This window comes from Ranitomeya variabilis, chromosome 5 (assembly GCF_051348905.1).
Source record: "Ranitomeya variabilis isolate aRanVar5 chromosome 5, aRanVar5.hap1, whole genome shotgun sequence".
Lineage (NCBI taxonomy): Eukaryota > Metazoa > Chordata > Amphibia > Anura > Dendrobatidae > Ranitomeya > Ranitomeya variabilis.
Window position 1 is genome coordinate 167,817,584 of NC_135236.1, and position 23,595 is coordinate 167,841,178.

Below are 23,595 nucleotides of genomic sequence, written 5' to 3' on the forward strand. Positions count from 1 at the left end.
CATCCAGAGTTCCCTTTGCAGGTGGAAATCAGTGTCTACCTTCTAGCGCCTGTGTGTTGTAGTCCTTCCCTGCTGAGCACCCCAGGATAGTCCTCACAACTGATTCTGTCTGTCTCTGATGTTCGTTCTCTCCATCCCCCAGATGATATGGTTAGGACGCACCCGTATGACGGGGTAGGCCTGGAGTTCTTCCGGGACCCTAGAGTCGCCCCTCTCCCACAGCTGCCTCCGTTGTCTGCTTAGGTGATTTTGGGTGAGACAGCCAACCTATAATTGGCTGTCCTGCCGTGGTTTGAAGTAATGCTTAAAGTCTCTTACTTTCTCGGCATTCCGGCCACCGACTGTTTGCGCCTCAGAAGGATGTTGCCTCGATCTTACAGCATGACTCCTTCTGGTCCTATCACCTCTTTGCTGTATTCCCGTTTTCTCACTTTTTGTCTTTTCTTAGGAATCTGTCAGGATCCCATCCCTGACAGGTCCTCTCTCTAGCTCTTCCCAGTTACTTCTCCCTGTCTTCCTGTCCAACCCCAGTTTTACCAGAGTGTGAGGAGTGGCCTACTAGATAGAACCACTCCCCCTGGTGGCCGGAGTGGGAAGTGTAGTGTGAGTGTTACCTGGTCAGGTGAACTCCTTTAGTGCAATCAGACGTAACATCACTCCCCTTAGTGGCAGAGCGACATTACTGCAACGACCAGGACTCTGGGGCGCTGCAGGTCCACTGTGTCAAAGGCAGAGGACAGGTCCAGGAGGAGGAGGATAGAGTAGTGTCGCTTGCACTTGGTGGTTAATAGGTCATTGGTGACCTTAGTTAGGGCAGTTTCGGTGGAGTCGTGTGACCGAAAGCCTGATTGTAAGCGGTCGAAAAGGGAGCAGGAAGATAGATGGGAGGACAGTTCAAGATGGACGTGTTGTTCCAGTAAGAATATATGGTATTTAAATATTTTATTGAACCACCAAAAGTTGGGGGGGAGGGGGAGTATACATCCACATAAAGAAAGGATGCACATTCAATAATAACAGTGGGGTAGCGACTGTGGTCGCAGCTGTCGCCGCTGCTACTGGGTACAGCGTGCCCCCACTGAAGCCAGCAAATACTTCAGCTGGTTGTGTTTCCTCTAATGCACATTCAGCTGAAGTGTATTGAGGCGCAGGTCCATGTGTGGCAATACACGCTGCTGACTAATTAGAGGCCAGCCGCTGATGTCAGCGTGCAAGTGACCTGGGGGCGCATGGCAGCGATGTTATGTGCTCCAATTGCACGATGATGTCAGCTGCTGGTTTCAGAAGAGGATACTGCACTGCGGGGAAGACGATGGAAGGTGAGTATTTATTAATTTATTTAAATCAGTGGCTACACTACTACATAGATGATTATGGGCTGTGGATTACACTTTATGGATGACTATGGTCTGTTCATTATACTTTATGGATGACTAAGGGCTGTGCATTATATTTTATGGATGACTATGGTCTGTGCAGTATACTACATACCAGAGGCGTAGCTAGGGTTTTGGTTCAGGGGGGGCGAAGCTTCTGAGTGGGCCCCTAACCAGGTAACCTTGATTACAACTCAGTGACGCACCCTAATAGTGGAGGAGAACCTCAGCAGATGACCGCGCTGTTACTGAAGATAATCTCTATATAAAAACCAATAATGATATTACTGCCATATGGTCAGTGGTAGATACCAGCCCTACAGAACATAGATCACAGCCCAGTTACAGATAATGTCTTACCGCTGACGTTCTCTGATGGAATCGTTCATTTTTCCCATCTTTTCTATCAGGCCCAGACCGACATGACAACTTCTTCCAGCTACAACTAGTCTGCAGAGAATACAACAAAGACACGTTTCACTTCTCACATTCCAGCTATCACCATCTATTCCCAACCTGCACAAACTCCTCATCCTGCTGATATCCCAGTACTGAGCCGCTGCTGTAATAAATAAATGAACAATTGTGCAAAATATTTTTTAACTTAGGGAGTAATGTGCATCATCCATACACAGTGGCAAAACCCCAGCGTTTGTCCATCACAATTATATTGTATTGTGCCTGATCTATACATATAGCCTGAATTGTCAGTATGTCATTGTGCACAGATGGATGTTCCATTGCCAGGAGGCAATATAGTAAAAGACTCCTCTGTGGAATGACGTCCACCCGACAATCATTTCAGATAGTCATGTGATTCTGACGTCTCTGGGCACATGACACGAATACCGATGGGCATCCCGGCTGCTATGGTGACATATGCATCATTCCAGATCCCCCTGCAATATGATTGGGCAATGCCTCTTTTTAAACCTCCCTCTTCATGTTAATGCCGTCCTCTGATTAAGGCTGTGCGCTGAAACTCTCGTCGAGGGGGACGCCATTCCATAGAGAAGTGGTAATGGACCATCCAACTTTGCACAATGACCTACAAACATTTCAGGCTACATGTATAGATCAGGCACATTTCTATGCAATTGTTGTTGATGAACGCTGTAGCTTTGTATTTGTATGGATTATGCATATTATTACCTATGAGAAAAAATTGTGCACAATTGTTCAAATATTACTATGGTATGTGAGTCCTTTCTTTATGCATATATATACCTCCCTCTCCCCCAACTTCTGGTCCTTCAATAAAATAATTATTTGATAAATGCCAAGGACAATTGATCGTTATTTTTTTCATTATGTTTATACTAGTAATTGCAGTAAAAGCAGGTCCTACAAAATGCAAATATGCAAATACAAGTCAACAATTTCAGATTTATATATTCAAATTATTATTTTTTAATGTATCATTTTCACATTACAAATACTTGCTACTTTATGTTGCTATAGCTCATAAAATTCCAATAAAATACTTTTAAGCTTGCTTGTTTTCCGTGAAAAAATGTAGAAAAGTGCACAGAGTATGAATATTTTTTCAAGGCACTGTATATCATCTTCTTAAATGGGTAAAATTGCAAAATGCTTTTAAAAACAAGATAGTTTAAAAACTGCAACTAATTAAAAAATCCTTTCTATTTTCAAGAATCAAAAGATTTTTCATTTTATTGTTTACTGCTGATTGACTAGTAACTGGCCTCATCTGCAGTCTGTCAATGGTGTTCAGTTAGAATCATAGAATGTTAGAGTTAGAAGGAAACTTCAGGGTCATCGTGTTCAACCCCCTGCTCAATGTAGTGCAGGATTCACTAAACTATGTCAGACAGATGTCTGTCCAACCTCTGTTTGAAGACTTCCATTGAAGGAGAACTCACCACCTCTCATGGCAGCCTGTTCCACTCATTGATCCCCCTCACTGTCAGTTACCTAGGATGGAATCACAGCACTTACAACCCATTGCTATAGCGCTTATAAGCACAACTTTAAAGCTTGTCAGACCGTTGGATCTCTCTAGCCTCCGTTCTACACATTTCCAGAGCAGAGTTAAAGATGCCTCTGCTTGCAGCATCAGAGAGAGCACAGTTTGGGCCAGTAGAGTAGCCAAGCTTTTTATCCGAATTGTGAATTATTATGCCACGTAATTCAAACTGCAGTTTGTCCTAGTCACATGTGATGGGCTGCAGTTTAAATTATGTGATGGGGGCGATTTTATCACATTCATGGAGAACCCTTTTAGTTCTATAGTTAAATATAATATTACTAATATAAGTGATTTTATTACAATGATCTCTACTAGTAAAATACATATGCAAAAGCGACGTTCCAGAGATTCCAACAGTGAAATTGAATGACCCCATAGAGTCTCCCTTGCATATATTCTATGCAGGTATATCTGTAATATTTCCTTGTCACCACCATAGTCATTATGCAGGTACAGAAATACCAGCACAGGGTGCAGTCCACAAAGATTCCATAAGTTTGTTTTACTATGGGCTGCTAGCTGCAACAGTGAGAACCTATCATCAAATTGCAAGGTTATTGCTTGCTTCTGCTTCATCCAATGAATTTGAAGGGGTTGAGCCATCTGGGCAAACCAATTCATTATGCCCTATTAGTGCATACACTTGACCCAGAGCCACTGCTAAGAATCAGCCCTGCTGTAGTGCAATTAATGTTACCTTGCATTGCATCATCTTTTTTTAAATTTATATGAGTATCATATAATACCATATTTTCCCTTCTGCAACCACTTCAAGGAAAATGAGCAGAAACACTGATGTGACTCTTCCAAATGAACTGTATAAGGCTATGTGCACACGGAAAATGTGCAAGGTTTTACAGTACAAGCAAAGTAAATGAGATCCCTGAAGTCTAATGCACGTTGAATATTTTTTCCTTGCAGTTTTGCAGCATATTAAAATCTGCAATATGTCAATTCTTACAGCATATTTCACCCATACTAATGGTGGAAAATAAGAAACCAAAGAATGTTAAAAACGTGGCAAAAAAAAATGAATTTTACGCAGTGTTCTTCCTGCCAACACATTAGGACATGCAGTAGAATTTTCTTCTGCAAATCCTGAACGTGTGCACATAGCCTTAGTCCCTGTCCTGTGCCCCCCTCCACATTCATTATAAATTTGGGGGTGGGAGAAGACATTATCAGGTACAGAATATCCTCCCCGACCTCCCAATTCATTACAAGTCTCTGACATCTTCTTCTCCCAGCTTTCAATTCATTATAAAGTGTTCAATGTACCTTGCCCTCTCCTCTCCCACTCCCCAATACATTTTATGCCCCTGATAGCATCAAAATGAATTGTGAGATGGAGGAGGATTCTATCAGGGGTTAGCACCCTCTTCCACCACCCAATTAATTTACTTCTATATCTAACGTCCTCTTCCCCCTCCCCATATTCATGAGTTCATTATAAGTCTCCCTTCTTCCCATCCCAATTCTCCACATCTCTCATTGACCTCCCCCCTGCATCCCATCATTGTCCTCTCCCCACCTCCATCATTTTCCTCTCTATGACCCCCATCATTTCCTTCTCCCTCACCTCCATCATTGCCTTCTCCCGACCTCCATCATTGCTCTCTCCACCACCCCCATCATTGCCCTCTCCACTACCCACATCAGTGCCCTCTCCACCACTTCCATCATTGCTGTCTCCACCACTTCCATACATTGCCCTCTCCACCACCTCCATCATAGCCCTCTCCCACACATCCATCATTGCCCTCTCCACCACCCCCATCATTGCCCTCTCCAACACCTTCATCATTGCCCTCTCCACCACCGCAATCATTGTTCTCCCCCATATCCCCCAATGTATTGGTAAAAAAACAAACACCACCACTCACCTCTCCGCAGCATCATCACCAGCAGCTTTCTCTCTCTGACACAGGTGCACTCTGAATGGTAATGTCATCCAGCCGTGCCCCTGTGTCAGACAGAAAGACCGCTGCACATGCGGGCAATCTGGCTATGGGCCCCCAGAGCCTCACTGCTGGAGAAACAGGCCAGATTGCCTTTGTTTTTAGCTGCCCTGCATGAGCCCCTCCACACCTGGGCCCCAATGCAGCTGCACTAGCGGTATGTCCCCTCTGCCAGGGGGCCATACCCGAGATGGTTACCTCGCCATACCAGGGGGCCATACCTGAGATGGTTATCCCTACTGACCAAATTATAAGTAACTTCAAGGACCCACTAAAAAGGAAACAACACAAATAACTGCTTCTTTTCTTTCTTATATGTAATATATATATATATATATATATATATATATATATATATATATATATATATATATAACAACCAATTACACTGCATTCATATGACAGCTTATTCTTAAGTTTAATTGAAAACTCACTAATAATAAACGCTAATTTTAAGAGATCTTTACTACTACAACCATTCTCCAAAAAAAGTAATTCCTGAATTATATAGGATTTTTGGATGACTGAGGATAAAACACTATGTACGTACATATAGGTTGCAGTTTACAGCCAAGGTATACAATAGGTTGGTACTGGAAAGTATCCCATCATATGGTCAGATATAGTCAGTGATGGGCAATGCTATTTTATATGGCGCAATGATAAATGAGAAGAAGATGCCTGCTCCTCCAGTTACAGATAGGCTATGCTCTCTAATCACAAGCTACACATAAATGGTAAGAAATATAATATGTATGTCTATTATTAGTCGCATGCAGACATAGGTGTATGTGCTGAAGACTGCCAGGTCTGTACCTCAGTCAGTAATGCTACCTACATACAATACCTGAGAGACAGGGCTAAAAACTAACTGCCCTCCATGTGCTGAGTTATTAGTGCCCACTCACTGACCGCCATGTGCTGATTTATTAGTGCCCACTAACAGCACAATCATGTGCTGAGTTACTAATCTGATCAATTTCTATGAAGAGGTAAGTTCCGGACTGGACCAAGGGTACCCAGTTGATGTAGTGTATATGGACTTTTCAAAAGCTTTTGATACGGTGCCACACAAAAGGTTGATACATAAAATGAGAATAATGGGGATAGGGGAAAATATGTGTAAGTGGGTTAAGAGCTGGCTCAGGGATAGGAAACAAAGGGTGGTTTTTAATGGAGCGCACTTGGACTGGGTCGCGGTTAGCAGTGGGGTACCGCCGGGGTCAGTATTGGGCCCTCTTCTTTTTAACATATTTATTAATGATCTTGTAGGGGGCATACAGAGTGGAATTTCAATATTTGCAGATGACACTAAACTCTGCAGGGTAATCAATACAGAGGAGGACAAGTTTATATTACAGGATGATTTATGTAAACTAGAAGCTTGGGCTGATAAATGGCAAATGAGCTTTAATGGGGATAAATGTAAGGTCATGTACTTGGGTAGAAGTAATAAGATGTATAACTATGTGCTTAATTCTAAAACTCTGGGCAAAACCATCAATGAAAAAGACCTGGAAGTATGGGTGGATGACAAACTCACATTTAGTGGCCAGTGTCAGGCAGCTGCTACAAAGGCAAATAAAATAATGAGATGCATTAAAAGAGGCATAGATGCTCATGAGGAGAACATAATTTTACCTCTATACAAGTCACTAGTTCTACCACACTTAGAATACTGTGTACAGTTCTGGTCTCCGGTGTATAAGAAAGACATAGCTGAACTGGAGCGGGTGCAGAGAAGAGCGACCAAGGTTATAAGAGGACTGGGGGTCTGCAATACCAAGATAGGTTATTACACTTGGTGCTATTTAGTTTGGAAAAACGAAGGCTAAGGGGTGATCTTATGTTAATGTATAAATATATGAGGGGACAGTACAAAGACCTTTCTGATGATCTTTTTAATCATAGACATGAGACAGGGACAAGGGGGCATCCTCTACGTCTGGAGGAAAGAAGGTTTAAGCATAATAACAGATACGGATTCTTTACTGTAAGAGCAGTGAGACTATGGAACTCTCTGCCGTATGATGTTGTAATGAGTGATTCATTACTTAAATTTAAGAGGGGACTGGATGCCTTTCTTGAAAAGTATAATGTTACAGGGTATATATACTAGATTCCTTGTTAGGGTGTTGATCCAGGGAACTAGTCTTATTGCCGTATGTGGAGTCGGGAAGGAAACATGTTAGGGCATGTTAGGTTAGGCTATTGGGTTGAACTAGATGGACTTAAAGTCTTCCTTCAACCTTAATAACTATGTTACTATGTTACTATTAGTGACCACTCACGGTCCCGCCATGTGCTGAGTTGTTAGTGCTCTCTCACTGTCCGACCATATGCTAAGTTATTAGTGCTGACTCACTGCACCACCGTGTGCTAAGTTATTAGTGCCCACTCACTGCTCCACCACGTGCTGAGTTATTAGTGCCCTATCACTGCACCGCCATGTGCTGAGTTATTAGTGCCCATTCACTGCCCCACCATGTGCTGAGTTATTAGTGCCCACTCAGTGCCTGCCATGTGCTGATTTACTAGTGCCGATTCACTGCACCACCTGTTATGACCTGGTGGTAATGGAGCTGCACTGATATGACCTGGTGGGAACGAAGCAGCACTGATATGACCTGGTGGGTACAGAGCAGCACTGAAATGACCTGGTGGGTATGGAGCAGCACTGAAATGACCTGGTGGGTACGGAGCAACACTGATATGACCTGGTGGGTACGGAGCAGCACTGATATGACCTGGTGGGTAAAATAGATCATGAACAAGCTCTGAGGAGGTGGTAGCTTTACTGACCGCAATCCCTAATCCTAACATAAACACTAGAAATAGCCGTGGGACGTTCCTGTCACTCCCTAGATGCCTCTTCACAGCCTAAGAACTAACTACCCCTAAAGATGGAAATAGAAAACTATCTCGCCTCAGAGAAATTCCCCAAAGGAAAGATAGCCCCCCACATATATTGGCTGTGAGTGGAGAGGGAAATGACAAACGCAGGGATGAAAACAGATTTTAGCAAAGGAGGCCAACTCTGACTAGATAGACAGAAATAGGAAAGGGAACTGTGCGGTCAGTATATAGAACCTAAAAATCCACGCAGAGATTACAAAAATAACCTCCACACCGACTCACGGTGTGGAGGGGCAACTCTGCTTCCCCAGAGCTTCCAGCTAGCCTGAATGTTTCATAATGACAAGCTGGACAAAAAGAGACATAACTTTAAACTGAACAGTAAGTACAAGAACTAGCAAGAACTTATGTTATGCTGACATGGACAGGCCATCAGAGAAATCCAAGGAGAAGACTGAGTCTAACCTAGAAGAACATTGACAGCTGGCATGAATTATAGGCCAGAGCCCTGTTAAATACCAAGGCCAAGGGAGCCGATTAGTGAAGTCAGCTGCCAGGCCAAACTCCAGGAGCAGCAGTTCCACTCAAACCCACCAGAGGGAGCCCAAGGGCAGAACTCCCAAAAGTATCATTCACAACCACAGGAGGGAGCCCAAGAACGGAATTCACAACAACCACCATGAACTAAGTTATTAGTGCCCACTCACCGCACCACCATGTGCTGAGTTATTAGAGCTCTATCACCGCCCCACCATGTGCTGATTTATTAGTATCCACTCACTTCCCCACCATGTGGTGAGTTATTAGTGGCCACTTACCGCCCCATCGTGTCCTGAGTTATTAGTGCCCTATCACCGCCCTACCATGTGCTGAATTATTAGTGTCCACTCGCTGTCTGCCAAGTGATGATTTATTAGTGCCCACTTACCGCCCCATCATGTGCTGATTTATTAGTGCCCTATCACTGCCTCTCCATGTGCTGAGTTATTAGTGCCCACTCACTGCCCTGCCATGTGCTGAGTTATTAATGCCCACTTGCCACCCCACCATGTGCTGACTTATTAGTGCCCACTCACTGCCCGCCACATGCTGCGTTATTAGTGTCCACTCATTCACCGCCATGTGCTAAGTTATTAATGGTGGGGCGTTGATAGGGCACTAATAACTCAGCACATGGTGGGGCGGTGATAGGGCACTAATAACTCAGGACACGGTGGGGCGGTAAGTGGGCACTAAACTCACCACATGGTGGGGAAGTGAGTGGACACTAATAATTCAGCACATGGTGGAGCGGTGATAGGGCACTAATAACTCAGCACAAGGTGGGGCGGCAAGTGCGCACTAATAACTCAGTACATGGAAGGGCAGTGAGTGGGCACTAATAACTCAGCACATGGCGGACACTGAGTGGCCATACTACTAACTCAGAACATGCATCAAAAAGAAAAATACTGCCTAGTTCAAGTGGCACTGCTTCAAAAACCAATACATATATCAATAAGAGAACATGGAAGCATAATGGCCATAAAAATTACAAAATTTTATTAAAATAGTACATACAATAGTAAATGGGGAAAACTATACAGAAAACGCCAACCACCGCATGGGTAAAGTAAGGGTTTCCTTTGATGTCAAAAAAATGATCAAAATTAGTGAATTCCTATAATAGGTATATGCCAATACAAATGGAATACAAATAGCAAAAAATCAATAGAAGATAAGATTCTTGAGTTGCATGGCCAGTGCCATAGAATATTTAGCAACTAAATGCATGAAAACCTAGTGTGTAATACTGGGCCATTTTTTTTAAATTATCCCTGAAAAAAAATAAATAAATAGTGGGAGATAAAGATTGGCAAGTCTGCCTCTGTGCCAGTGCTGTGTGTGGCATCTGTCTCTCATTGTGTGCCACAGAAAACCTAGTGTGTAATACTGGGCCATTTTTTTTTTTTAATTCTCCCTGAAAATAAATAAATAAATAGTGGGAGATAAAGATTAGCAAGTTCCAAAAAATCACTGCACTCGTATGGTTTTCAAATGCATAATTCCAAAAGTTTATTAAATTTATATCAAAGGAAAAAAAGGTACTTGGCGAATTGACGTTTTGGCTAACCTGTAGCCTTGTTCACAAAATCGCTGTAACAAGTAGAAAATAAAACAATGTCACTCACAAGTAAGTATATACATATTTACAATTGTACATAAAAGAAAGAAATCCATATCACGGTAATTCAATAGCCGATAGTTTGACATAGTCTGTAAAGATTAACGACTAGGGATCATATATTTCAAAGAGCAAAATATAACATGAATTACTAGATAATTGAGAGAGGGAGTTGAGGGAAGGAGTTCATGTTGGATCTGGAGCACACAATTATGGAGGAAGAACATACCCTATTAGAACTGTATTGTGCACAAAGAAAGGACCCTTTACGTTTGGTGAGTCAAATAGAACGATGAAGAAGCATAACCTGAAAAGAACAATATAGCATAAGGAGGCAGCAGTGACACTAGGCCCACGGCAGAAGGGGGCCTGTACCCGATACATATAAATATAGTATACAGTATAGTATTGACAATAATTCCATCTTCGTGGCCTGGTTATTATTGTCTCCACCCCAAATAGAGTAGTACGTCATAGCGATACTGACCTAGCAAGAGTGCTAGCGAATATAAGCCCATGCACAAAAACCGTATCAGCGGCTGGACCGAGACTTGTGGCTGCAATATATAGATATAAGAACAATGAGGCTCAATGGTGTGGACTGGTTGAAATGAGGGGTATACGGAACCATAGGAATACCTGTCCTGAGGGTGCAGTCAATACTGGATGTCAGCCTGTATCCGTTCTGTATGTTTTGCAGTGCCCCAGACGTAATTAGAGAGTATAGCGCTATGTACGAGGAAAGAAGAGGGGGGAGCAATTATAAGTGGGTCCATGTCTCATATGGGAAATGGTATGAAGGCCCCATTAATCTATCCAAGGTCTTACTAAGTACCTGTGTCACTATTTAATGCAGGGGACCACAGAAGTTCTGGCCACTGGTGGTAAAAGGTGTCTCCTCTGTATATTGGGAAATGCTGCCTGTAGATACAGGATTAATACACCTGTGTAAAAGGGATGATGGTGTAAGCTAAATGGTTCATAAGGATGATGATATACTTATCAGATAAATGTGCTGTAGTCTCACGTCCTGGTCCTGCGTGCAGGTAAGGGGCAAGCGTTGGTGGCGTAGTGGAGGAAGCCGACACAGTCCTGTGTCACGGCGGTGAGGCAGCTCAGTGTGCTGAATGGCGCCCGGCGTTTTATCTGTATCCCCAGCCGGTCACATGACCGGAAGTGCAGGGGGACGCCGGCGCCTGCGCATGAGGGTTCCCTTACTATGTGTGGGCAGGCAGGGCGGCGCCTGCGTATATCATACATGTCAGAGTGCTGGTATACCGCGCCTGCGTCCTTTCCCAGAGCCGGCGCCTGCGCACGAGCGATCTCTCCCTGTGTGTGGCCAGGCAAAACGGCGCCTGCGCATCACGCCCGGCTGGGCGCTGGTTTACAGTGCCTGCGTTTGAAAGCTGATCGGGTTATATATGTGTACAGGCCGGGCAATTGCGCACAGAATAGTGTGTGGAATGCTCGTGTCTGAATGTCTATGTATGACACTCGTGCATTATACCGTGTGGCACCACTGGTCTGTGCTAACATGCTGTGCATTATAAGGGCACATCAGCGCCTATTGTACAGATGATTGAAAATGATGTCTAGGAAGAGTATGCTAAAATGCAAATGGACCTTATATAGGGGTTCAGAGTAATGCCAACCTTAGAGGGCCCAAGGCTGCATGAGTGAACACATCACAGTCATAAACATACAACAGATCACATGAGATACAGTACAATGACATATGTAATGGTAGGAGTCCAAACTTTAATGAAGAAAATAAGAAAAAGTCAAAGAAAAGAAATGAAATGAAAGTAATGAAATGAAAGAAATGAAATGAACTCATGAAATGAAAAAATGAATATAAAATAAAGTAAAAATAAAAATAATAAAAAATATCAAAATTACAAAATAAATAACCAATGGCTGACAAGGAGGGACACACTTTTCGTGCTTGAGGATGAAAAATACTATGTAGTCAATTGGTAACAAAATGAACACAAAAGAATATAAATGAAAACAATGAAAACAATAAATGAAAATTAAATGAAAAAATGAAAAAAATGAAAAAAACGTAAAAAAATGAAAAAAATATTTTCAAAAAAGAAAAAATGAAAATGTAAAAATGAAAAAATCATGTAAGGAAGCTTATAAAAGGACTATTAGGGTATGCATCTTACCAGCCACAACGCGTTTGTAATTGAAGACGGTTGTGCAAGTGGTCAGTTGGCCTATATAGGAGAAAAATCAAATTAGCCAGTCCATCTCGCGGTTTAGGCCTCGTGGGTGCAGGGTGTCGAGCGTGTAAATCCAAAAGGTTTCTCGCTGCTTTAATAATTTTATGTGATTCCCTCCTCGCCTAGGACGGGGAACTCGCTCCAAGACTTGAAACCTTAATTGTGCTACATTGTGGTTAGCTTTCTTGAAATGAAGAGGGAGGGGGAGCCATATTTTCCCACAGCGGATAGTTGATTTATGGTTAGAGATACGATCTCTAACCGCTTGGGTGGTCTCCCCCACATAAAGTAACCCGCAAGGGCACTTTATGATATATACCACAAAATTTGTTTCACAGGTGTAATAGTCCTTAATTCTATACGATTTGCCTGTTCTTGGGTGTACTACTTCGCTGCCCTTAATTACGTTTGAGCAGCTCATGCAGCCCAAACACGGAAAAGTCCCCGTACGTTTTTGGCCGGAAAGTGTTCGATGTGCCAATGCTTTCTGTGTGCCCAAGTCTGCTCTGACGACCCTGTCCTTTATGTTCTTCGGCCTCCTAGTGCACATTAGGGGAGGTTCCTTAAATGTGGAAATGGTGGGGTAAGCTCTAGTTAAGAGTGGCCAATGTGCCCTGATCAGATTATGCACTCTACGCATTGTAGGGTGATGGCTATGCACGAATGGGAGTCTTGGGTTCTTTTTAGTTTTTATTGTCCCATCCTCTATTTCATTAAGAACCGTGGTGGATTCGGTGTTAAGGAGGTCGGCTGGGTAGTTGCGTGCTCTGAACTTGTTGGACATTTCCTGTAATCTGGTGGCCTTCAGGTCAGGATCGGAGACAATCCTAGACACCCTCTTGAATTGAGATCTTGGGAGACTATTTTTCGTGGATATGGGGTGACAGCTGTTGTAGAGCAACAGGCTATTACAATCATTTGGTTTAGAATATAGATCCGTATTTAGATTGCCCTGGGCGTTCTTAAGGACTTTGGTATCCAAAAACGTGACTTCACTCTCATGGTATGTGAGTGTGAACGTCAGTTCCGGTCGGGTGGTATTGATGGTGTCATAGAATTCCTGAAGGCTGGTGCGGGTCCCCTGCCAGATACAGAATATATCGTCGATATATCTGTACCAGATTAAAGCATTTTGTTGAAAAATGGGTTAGCGTATACATGCTCCCTCTCAAAGTGGTCCATGTACAGATTAGCGTATGCCGGGGCCACATTGGACCCCATCGCAGTGCCGCATGTCTGCACAAAGAAATCGTCTTCAAAGAGGAAGAGGTTTTCTCTGAGCACCAAGTTCAGAAGATCTATGCAGAGATCGTGTGAGTTCCTGTCTAGGCCCGCTTCCTGCAAAGAAAGTGAAACAGCTGTAATACCTCTATCGTGTACGATCGAGGTATACAGGCTGTTGACGTCCAAGGTACATAGGAGACTGTCGGGAGGGATATTAGAGATGTTGCGAATTTTGGATAAAAAGTCACTGGTATCAAGTATAAAGGATCTGGTCAACCGAGTGTATGGTGTAAGTACTTTTTCCAGAAATTTAGAGAGGGGATTGAGTACTGAGTCAGTTGAGGCTACGATAGGGCGGCCAGGGGGATTCTGAAGATTTTTGTGTATTTTTGGAAGAATATACAAAACTGGAGTCACTGGATAATGATTAATGAGGTAGGTTTTGGTTTTACTATCTATGGTACCAAGGTTCATATATTTATCAATTACACCATTGATCTTACGCTGTATGGAATAGGTGGGATCACCCTGGAGCTTTTTGTAGGTATCGGTATCAGAAAGTTGGGAATCACATAAAATTATTAAAGCAGCGAGAAACCTTTTGGATTTACACGCTCGACACCCTGCACCTACGAGGCCTAAACCGCGAGATGGACTGGCTAATTTGATTTTTCTCCTATATAGGCCAACTGACCACTTGCACAATCGTCTTCAATTACAAACGCGTTGTGGCTGGTAAGATGCATACCCTAATAGTCCTTTTATAAGCTTCCTTACATGATTTTTTCATTTTTACATTTTCATTTTTTCTTTTTTGAAAATATTTTTTTACGTTTTTTTCATTTTTTTCATTTTTTCATTTAATTTTCATTTATTGTTTTCATTGTTTTCATTTATATTCTTTTGTGTTCATTTTGTTACCAATTGACTACATAGTATTTTTCATCCTCAAGCACGAAAAGTGTGTCCCTCCTTGTCAGCCTTTGGTTATTTATTTTGTAATTTTGATATTTTTTATTATTTTTATTTTTACTTTATTTTATATTCATTTTTTCATTTCATGAGTTCATTTCATTTCTTTCATTTCATTACTTTTATTTCATTTCTTTTCTTTGACTTTTTCTTATTTTCTTCATTAAAGTTTGGACTCCTACCATTACATATGTCATTGTACTGTATCTCATGTGATCTGTTGTATGTTTATGACTGTGATGTGTTCACTCATGCAGCCTTGGGCCCTCTAAGGTTGGCATTACTCTGAACCCCTATATAAGGTCCATTTGCATTTTAGCATACTCTTCCTAGACATCATTTTCAATCATCTGTACAATAGGTGCTGATGTGCCCTTATAATGCACAGCATGTTAGCACAGACCAGTGGTGCCACACGGTATAATGCACGAGTGTCATACATCCACATTCAGACACGAGCATTCCACACACTATTCTGTGCGCAGTTGCCCGGCCTGTACACATACATAACCCGATCAGCTTACAAACGCAGGCACTGTAAACCAGCGCCCAGCCGGGCGTGATGCGCAGGCGCCGTTTTGCCTGGCCACACACAGGGAGAGATCGCTCGTGCGCAGGCGCCGGCTCTGGGAAAGGACGCAGGCGCGGTATACCAGCACTCTGACATGTATGATATACGCAGGCGCCGCCCTGCCTGCCCACACATAGTAAGGGAACCCTCATGCGCAGGCGCCGGCGTCCCCCTGCACTTCCGGTCATGTGACCGGCTCGGGATACAGATAAAACGCCGGGCGCCATTCAGCACACTGAGCTGCCTCACCGCCGTGACACAGGACTGTGTCGGCTTCCTCCACTACGCCACCAACGCTTGCCCCTTACCTGCACGCAGGACCAGGACGTGAGATTACAGCACATTTATCTGATAAGTAAATCATCATCCTTATGAACCATTTAGCTTACACCATCATCCCTTTTACACAGGTGTATTAATCCTGTATCTACAGGCAGCATTTCCCAATATACAGAGGAGACACCTTTTACCACCAGTGGCCAGAACTTCTGTGGTCCCCTGCATTAAATAGTGACACAGGTACTTAGTAAGACCTTGGATAGATTAATGGGGCCTTCATACCATTTCCCATATGAGACATGGTCCCACTTATAATTGCTCCCCCCTCTTCTTTCCTCGTACATAGCGCTATACCCTCTAATTACGTCTGGGGCACTGCAAAACATACAGAACGGATACAGGCTGACATCCAGTATTGACTGCACCCTCAGGACAGGTATTCCTATGGTTCTGTATACCCCTCATTTCAACCAGTCCACACCATTGAGCCTCATTGTTCTTATATCTATATATTGCAGCCACAAGTCTCGGTCCAGCCGCTGATACGGTTTTTGTGCATGGGCTTATATTCGCTAGCACTCTTGCTAGGTCAGTATCGCTATGACGTACTACTCTATTTGGGGTGGAGACAATAATAACCAGGCCACGAAGATGGAATTATTGTCAATACTATACTGTATACTATATTTATATGTATCGGGTACAGGCCCCCTTCTGCCGTGGGCCTAGTGTCACTGCTGCCTCCTTATGCTATATTGTTCTTTTCAGGTTATGCTTCTTCATCGTTCTATTTGACTCACCAAACGTAAAGGGTCCTTTCTTTGTGCACAATACAGTTCTAATAGGGTATGTTCTTCCTCCATAATTGTGTGCTCCAGATCCAACATGAACTCCTTCCCTCAACTCCCTCTCTCAATTATCTAGTAATTCATGTTATATTTTGCTCTTTGAAATATATGATCCCTAGTCGTTAATCTTTACAGACTATGTCAAACTATCGGCTATTGAATTACCGTGATATGGATTTCTTTCTTTTATGTACAATTGTAAATATGTATATACTTACTTGTGAGTGACATTGTTTTATTTTCTACTTGTTACAGCGATTTTGTGAACAAGGCTACGGGTTAGCCGAAACGTCAATTCGCCAAGTACCTTTTTTTCCTTTGATATAAATTTAATAAACTTTTGGAATTATGCATTTGAAAACCATACGAGTGCAGTGATTTTTTGGAACTTGATGACGTGTGGGATTCAATATCCCGTTCACTGGCACCGTGAACTTCATTGATTGAGTGCTAGCTTTCCACTACTTTATAAAGATTAGCAAGTCTGTCTCTGTGCCAGTGCTGTGTGTGGCATCTGTCTCTCATTGTGTGCCACAGAAAACCTAGTGTGTAATACTGGGCCATTTTTTTTTTAATTCTCCCTGAAAAAAAATAAATAAATAGTGGGAGATAAAGATTGGCAAGTCTGCCTCTGTGCCAGTGCTGTGTGTGGCATCTGTCTCTCATTGTGTGCCACAGAAAACCTAGTGTGTAATACTGGGCCATTTTTTTTTTTAATTCTCCCTGAAAAAAAATAAATAAATAGTGGGAGATAAAGATTGGCAAGTCTGCCTCTGTGCCAGTGCTGTGTGTGGCATCTGTCTCTCATTGTGTGCCACAGAAAACCTAGTGTGTAATACTGGGCCAATTTTTATTTTTTTTTTAAATTCTCCCTGAAAAAAAAAAATAGTGGGAGATTAAGATTGGCATTTCTGCTTGAGTGCCGGTCCTGTGTGTGCCATCTGTCTCAAATTATTGGGGCACAGAAAACCTAGTGTGTCATACTGGGAATTTTTTTTTTTTAAATTCTCCCTAAAAAAAAAAATAGTGGGAGATTAAGATTGGCATTTCTGCTTGAGTGCCGGTCGTGTGTGTGCCATCTGTCTCAAATTATTGGGGCACAGAAAACCTAGTGTGTCATACTGGGAATTTTTTTTTTTTAAATTCTCCCTAAAAAAAAAAATAGTGGGAGATTAAGATTGGCATTTCTGCTTGAGTGCCGGTCCTGTGTGTGCCATCTGTCTCAAATTATTGGGGCACAGAAAACCTAGTGTGTCATACTGGGAATTTATTTTTTTTTTTAAATTCTCCCTGAAAAAAAAAATAGTGGGAGATTAAGATTGGCATTTCTGCTTGAGTGCCGGTCCTGTGTGTGCCATCTGTCTCAAATTATTGGGGCACAGAAAACCTAGTGTGTAACATTGGGCCTGATTTTCCTTTCAGTGTCAGCCACCTATAAAGGTACATATAAATCCTACAGAAGTTTGAGTTCACCTTATAAGTTGTTTTACAGTAACAAATACCGTTACTTTGGTTACGTTTTGCAAACAATGAGGAAGTCTGGTGGAAGAGGTCGTGGCCGTGGGTGGTCATTGTCAGCTGGTAATGATGGTAGTGATGGTGGAGCATCAGGTGGTCGTGGTAAAAGCAGTACAGCACCTAAGTCTCGAGTTGTTGAGCCAGGTTCGTCGTCTGGCTACACAAGGCCTCGAACGCTCCCTTTTCTGGGAGTAGGAAAACCGCTTTTAAAGCCGGAGCAGCAAGAACAAGTTTTGGCTTTCCTTGCTGATTCAGCCTCTAGCTCTTTTGCCTCCTCTTCTGAAAGTGCTAAATGTAAAAGCAGCGCGTCGTTAGTGGATGTTCACGGTCAGGGACAAGTCGCTTCCTTGTCTTCTTCACCCAGAACAAGAGAGAAGGATGCGTCAGGCGACACAACGGGTTACTCCATGGAGCTCTTTACACATACCGTTCCTGGGTTAGACAGTGAAACAGTTAACAGGCCATGCCCATTAGAAGTTGAATCGGACATGGAGTGCACAGATGCACAGTCACAGCCAGATTACTATGCTGTTCTTTTGACTCAGACCAGAACATTGCCCTCGCAGTGTACTGATCCAGAATCAAACCCAGCGGAGACTATGGTGCCCCATCACGAACGCTATACCACCGGCTTACACGGTGACACAGACGAAGTTGCACATGACATAGAAGAGGAGGTCGTAGATGACCCAGTTGTTGACCCCGATTGGCAGCCATTGGGGGAACAGGGTGCAGGCGGCAGTAGTTCTGAAGCGGAGGAGGAGGAGCCGCAGCAGGCATCAACATCACAACAGGTTCCATCTGCCGGGCCCGTATCTGGCCAAAAACGCGTGGCAAAACCAAAACCAGTAGGAGGACAGCGTGGCCATCCGGTTCAAGAAGCTCAGTCTGCAATGCCTGAAAAGGTATCCGATAGTAGAAATAGTGCAGTCTGGCATTTTTTTAAACAACATCCAAATGATCAGCGCAAAGTCATCTGTCAAAAATGTTCAACTACCTTAAGCAGAGGTCAGAATCTTAAAAGTCTAAATACAAGTTGCATGCATAGACATTTAACCACCATGCATTTGCAAGCCTGGACTAACTACCAAACGTCCCTAAAGGTTGCAGCACCCTCGGCCAATGAAGCTAGTCAGCAACGCTACATCCCTTCCCTCCCTGTAAGCCCACCATTTCCCGCACCACCTGCAGTATCTGTGCAGCTTTCGTCGCCAGGCCAAAGCAGTCAGGGAATCACCAGGTTAGTAGTAGGAAACACTGCATGTAGGGCACCGGCAAGAATACCATCTCCAACCCTCTCTCAGTCACCCATGTCCACCGGCACCCCCGCTAGTTCCACCGTATGCAGCTCTCCAGTCCAGCTCACCCTTCATGAGACTCTCGTTAGGAAAAGGAAGTACTCATCCTTGCATCTGCGTACACAGGGTTTGAACGCCCACATTGCTAGACTAATCTCATTAGAGATGATGCCCTACCAGTTAGTTGAAAGCAAAGCTTTCAAAGCGCTGATGGACTACGCTGTACCACGCTACGAGCTACCCAGTCGACACTTCTTTTCGAGAAAAGCCATCCCAGCCCTCTACCACCATGTTAAAGAGCGCATCGTCCATGCACTCAGGCAATCTGTGACTACAAAGGTGCACCTGACAACAGATGCATGGACCAGTAGGCATGGCCAGGGATGTTACGTGTCCATCACGGCACACTGGGTGAATGTGGTGGATGCAGGGTCCACAGGGGAGAGCAATATTGGGACAGTTCTGCCTAGCCCACGGTCTAGGAAACAGTTGGCTGTAGGTGTTCGCCCCCCCTCCTCCTCCTCCTCGTCCTCCTGCAGAAGCGAGAGCTCGTCCACAGACCGCAGTCGCACATCCACTCCATCCGCAGCTGCCACTGTTGCACACCAGGTGTGCCATTATGGGACAGCTAGTGGCAAGCGACAGCAGGCTGTATTGGCAATGAAGTGTTTGGGCGACAACAGACACACCGCGGAAGTTCTGTCCGAGTTCTTGCAGAAAGAAACCCAGTCATGGCTGGGCACTGTACATCTTGAGGCAGGCAAGGTAGTGAGTGATAACGGAAGGAATTTCATGGCTGCCATAGCCCTTTCCCAACTGAAACACATTCCTTGCCTGGCTCACACCTTAAACCTGGTGGTGCAGTGCTTCCTGAAAAGTTATCCGGGGTTACCCGACCTGCTCCTCAAAGTGCGCAGACTTTGCTCTCATATCCGCCGTTCGCCCGTACAGTCCAGCCGTATGCAGAACTATCAGCGGTCTTTGAACCTTCCCCAGCATCGCTTAATCATCGATGTTGCAACAATGTGGAACTCAACACTGCACATGCTTCAGAGACTGTGCGAACAGAGGCGTGCTGTTATGTATTTGTGGGAGGATACACATACACGGGCAGGCAGTTGGATGGCAGATATGGAGTTGTCAGGTGTGCAGTGGTCGAAGGTACAAGACCTGTGTCAAGTCCTTCAGTGTTTTGAGGAATGCACACGGCTGGTTAGTGCAGACAACGCCATAATAAGCATGAGCATCCCCCTAATGCGTCTGCTGATGCAAAGTTTGACGCACATAAAGGAGCAGGCGTCTGCAGCCGAGGAAGAGGAAAGCCTTGATGACAGTCAGCCATTGTCTGGTCAGGGCTGTCTACAGGATGAGGTAGCGGGCGAAGAGGAGGAGGACGAGGAGGATGATGGGATGAGTATTTTTTAAATGAGGAAGCTTCTCCGGGGCCAATGGAAATTGCTGGTGTGGCAAGGCCAGGTTCAGGTTTTTTGAGGGAGACAAGTGACGTAGATTTGCCTGTGACTGCCCCTCAAACCAGCACAACCGCAGATTTGACTACTGGAACTTTGGCCCACATGGCGGATTATGCCTTACGTATCCTCAAAAGGGACCCACGCATTATTAAAATGATGACCGATGACGATTACTGGTTGGCCTGCCTCCTTGATCCTCGCTATAAAGGCAAATTGCAAAATATTATGCCACATGAGAACCTCGAACAAATATTAGCAACCAAACAAGCAACTCTTGTAGACCGTTTGATTCAGGCATTCCCAGCACACAGCGCCGGTGATGGTTCTCACACGAGCTGCAGGGGGCTACAGGGCAGAGGTGTTAGAGGTGCACAAATCAGAAGTGGCGTTGGACTGAGGGGTTTTATGACCAGGTTGTGGAGTGATTTCGCAATGACCGCAGACAGGACAGGTACTGCAGCATCTATTCAAAGTGACAGGAGACAACATTTGTCCAGTATGGTTACTAACTATTTTTCAGCCCTTATCGATGTTCTCCCTCAACCGTCATTTCCATTTGATTACTGGGCATCCAAATTAGACACCTGGCCTGAATTGGCAGAATATGCATTGCAGGAGCTTGCTTGCCCAGCAGCTAGTGTGCTATCAGAAAGAGTATTCAGTGCTGCTGGTTCAATATTAACCGAAAAAAGGACTTGTCTGGCTACCCAAAATGTTGATGATCTAACCTTCATTAAAATGAACCACTCCTGGATTTCAAATTATTTTGCCCCACCTTTCCCGGCTGACACCTAGCTTTCCTATAAAAAGGTCTTGCTTGTGGACTGGTCTTACTGAGTGTTCCAATCTCTTAATTTGCAGCAGCTGTTTGTCCAGCATACGACATGTTTACACCTCCCTAAATGGGAAAACTCCCCCCACGGGGCCGTGGTCTCGCCACTTGGCGCAAGCACCCGTTAGAGTGCCGTTTGTCTGAAGAGGTGGGTGTGCCCGCTTTTGGTCGACGGCACTGCCACTGGGTCCCTCATAGTACAATAAAGCGTCTCTGGCAGTGGTGGCGCGCAACCAACGTCAGACACACCGTTGTAACATGAGGGGCCCTGGGCCTGTACCGCCGGCCACAAGAGAGTCCCCCCCCCAGCTCAAACTGGGCTCTACCACGTGCAAAATTATCTCTCACAGCTCCAACAATGTTTAGTCTATGCTCTGACATCCTTCAATGCCTGGCACTGACAATACCAATTTGTTGACATGTATGATGCTAGTTAAAATAGTCAGGGTCAGTGTCCTATATTGACACCAGTAAATACGTAGTGCAAAATTACTATGTCTGAAACTCAGTAGAGGCGCCCACCCCTGTACCTAAGTATGCCACACTTTTTTTTTTGTTTTGTTGTTTTGCGAGACAATAACATCTATTTATTTTTTGTGAGTACTAACTGTGTCAGACACTCCTTGCAATCGTCCTCCGCTGACCACACCAATGCTGCCTGTGTACCCCTGTGAGATAACTGTAACTGCCTTGAGCCTATTTTTATTTATTTTAGGCCTAGTAAGCCTGTCTGCGGTCCCTCCTTGCAATCCTCCTCCGCTGACCACACCAATGCTGCCTGTGTACGCCTGCGAGATAACTCTAACTGCCTTGAGCCTATTTTTATTTATTTTAGGCCTAGTAAGCCTGTCTGCGGTCTCTCCTTGCAATCCTCCTCCGCTGACCACACCAATGCTGCCTGTGTACCCCTGCGAGATAACTCTGTTATTTTGCATTGGACTACTGTTATTTTGCATTGGACTACTGTTATTTTGCATTGGACTACTGTTATTTTGTTTGGGAGCTGATCGATATCCTGGATACTAATCCTGCTATGCGCAATGGAGACTTCTCCCATGTATGGACTGGATCTGTGCAGCAATCTTTTCTATCACCATGATCACATGATTTGTGGAGGAGTATTTGATTGGACTACGGCCGTTATGACATCATCCTGGGGGGGTGGTTTGTATCTTGACTACGGGGAATGCTATAGTTCTATTGGAGGAATGTCGTTTGTTTACATCTGTTTGAGGGCGATCTTTTTTGCATTTTTGTAGGTTAGTTCGTTGGATTTTTAGAGATCAGGACTAGTATGCCTTTTTCTGATGCTGTATTGTCAATGTTTATGTATTTGTACAAGTATTTTTTGTATATTTATATGTATTTTGATGTACTGATGTATTGTGTCATTGTAGTACTATACTCCTATTGGTGTTTTGTTCTAATGAGGGGTGGTGCTTGGGATATATAATGGTGGTTGGAACATGTGTCACACTGTGCTTGATAAAGGTTTAAAAAGCCGCAGTTGGCAGATTAAAGCTGTAAGTTTTTTCTCATCACTGACCGTTGTGGCGCTGTCCTCTTTTTTACATTATGGATTGGACTTTTTAGCTGGGCTGACCCCCTGGCAAGGACTTGCGTCCACAGGCCTAGGAAGGCTGTAAGGGACATAGGGTGCGGTTTAACCTATTTTTTGGATTTGTAATCCTTCAATGCCTGGCACTGACAATACCAATTTGTTGACATGTATGATGCTAGTTAAAATAGTCAGGGTCAGTGTCCTATATTGACACCAGTAAATACGTAGTGCAAAATTACTATGTCTGAAACTCAGTAGAGGCGCCCACCCCTGTACCTAAGTATGCCACACTTTTTTTTTTTGTTTTGTTGTTTTGCGAGACAATAACATCTATTTATTTTTTGTGAGTACTAACTGTGTCAGACACTCCTTGCAATCGTCCTCCGCTGACCACACCAATGCTGCCTGTGTACCCCTGTGAGATAACTGTAACTGCCTTGAGCCTATT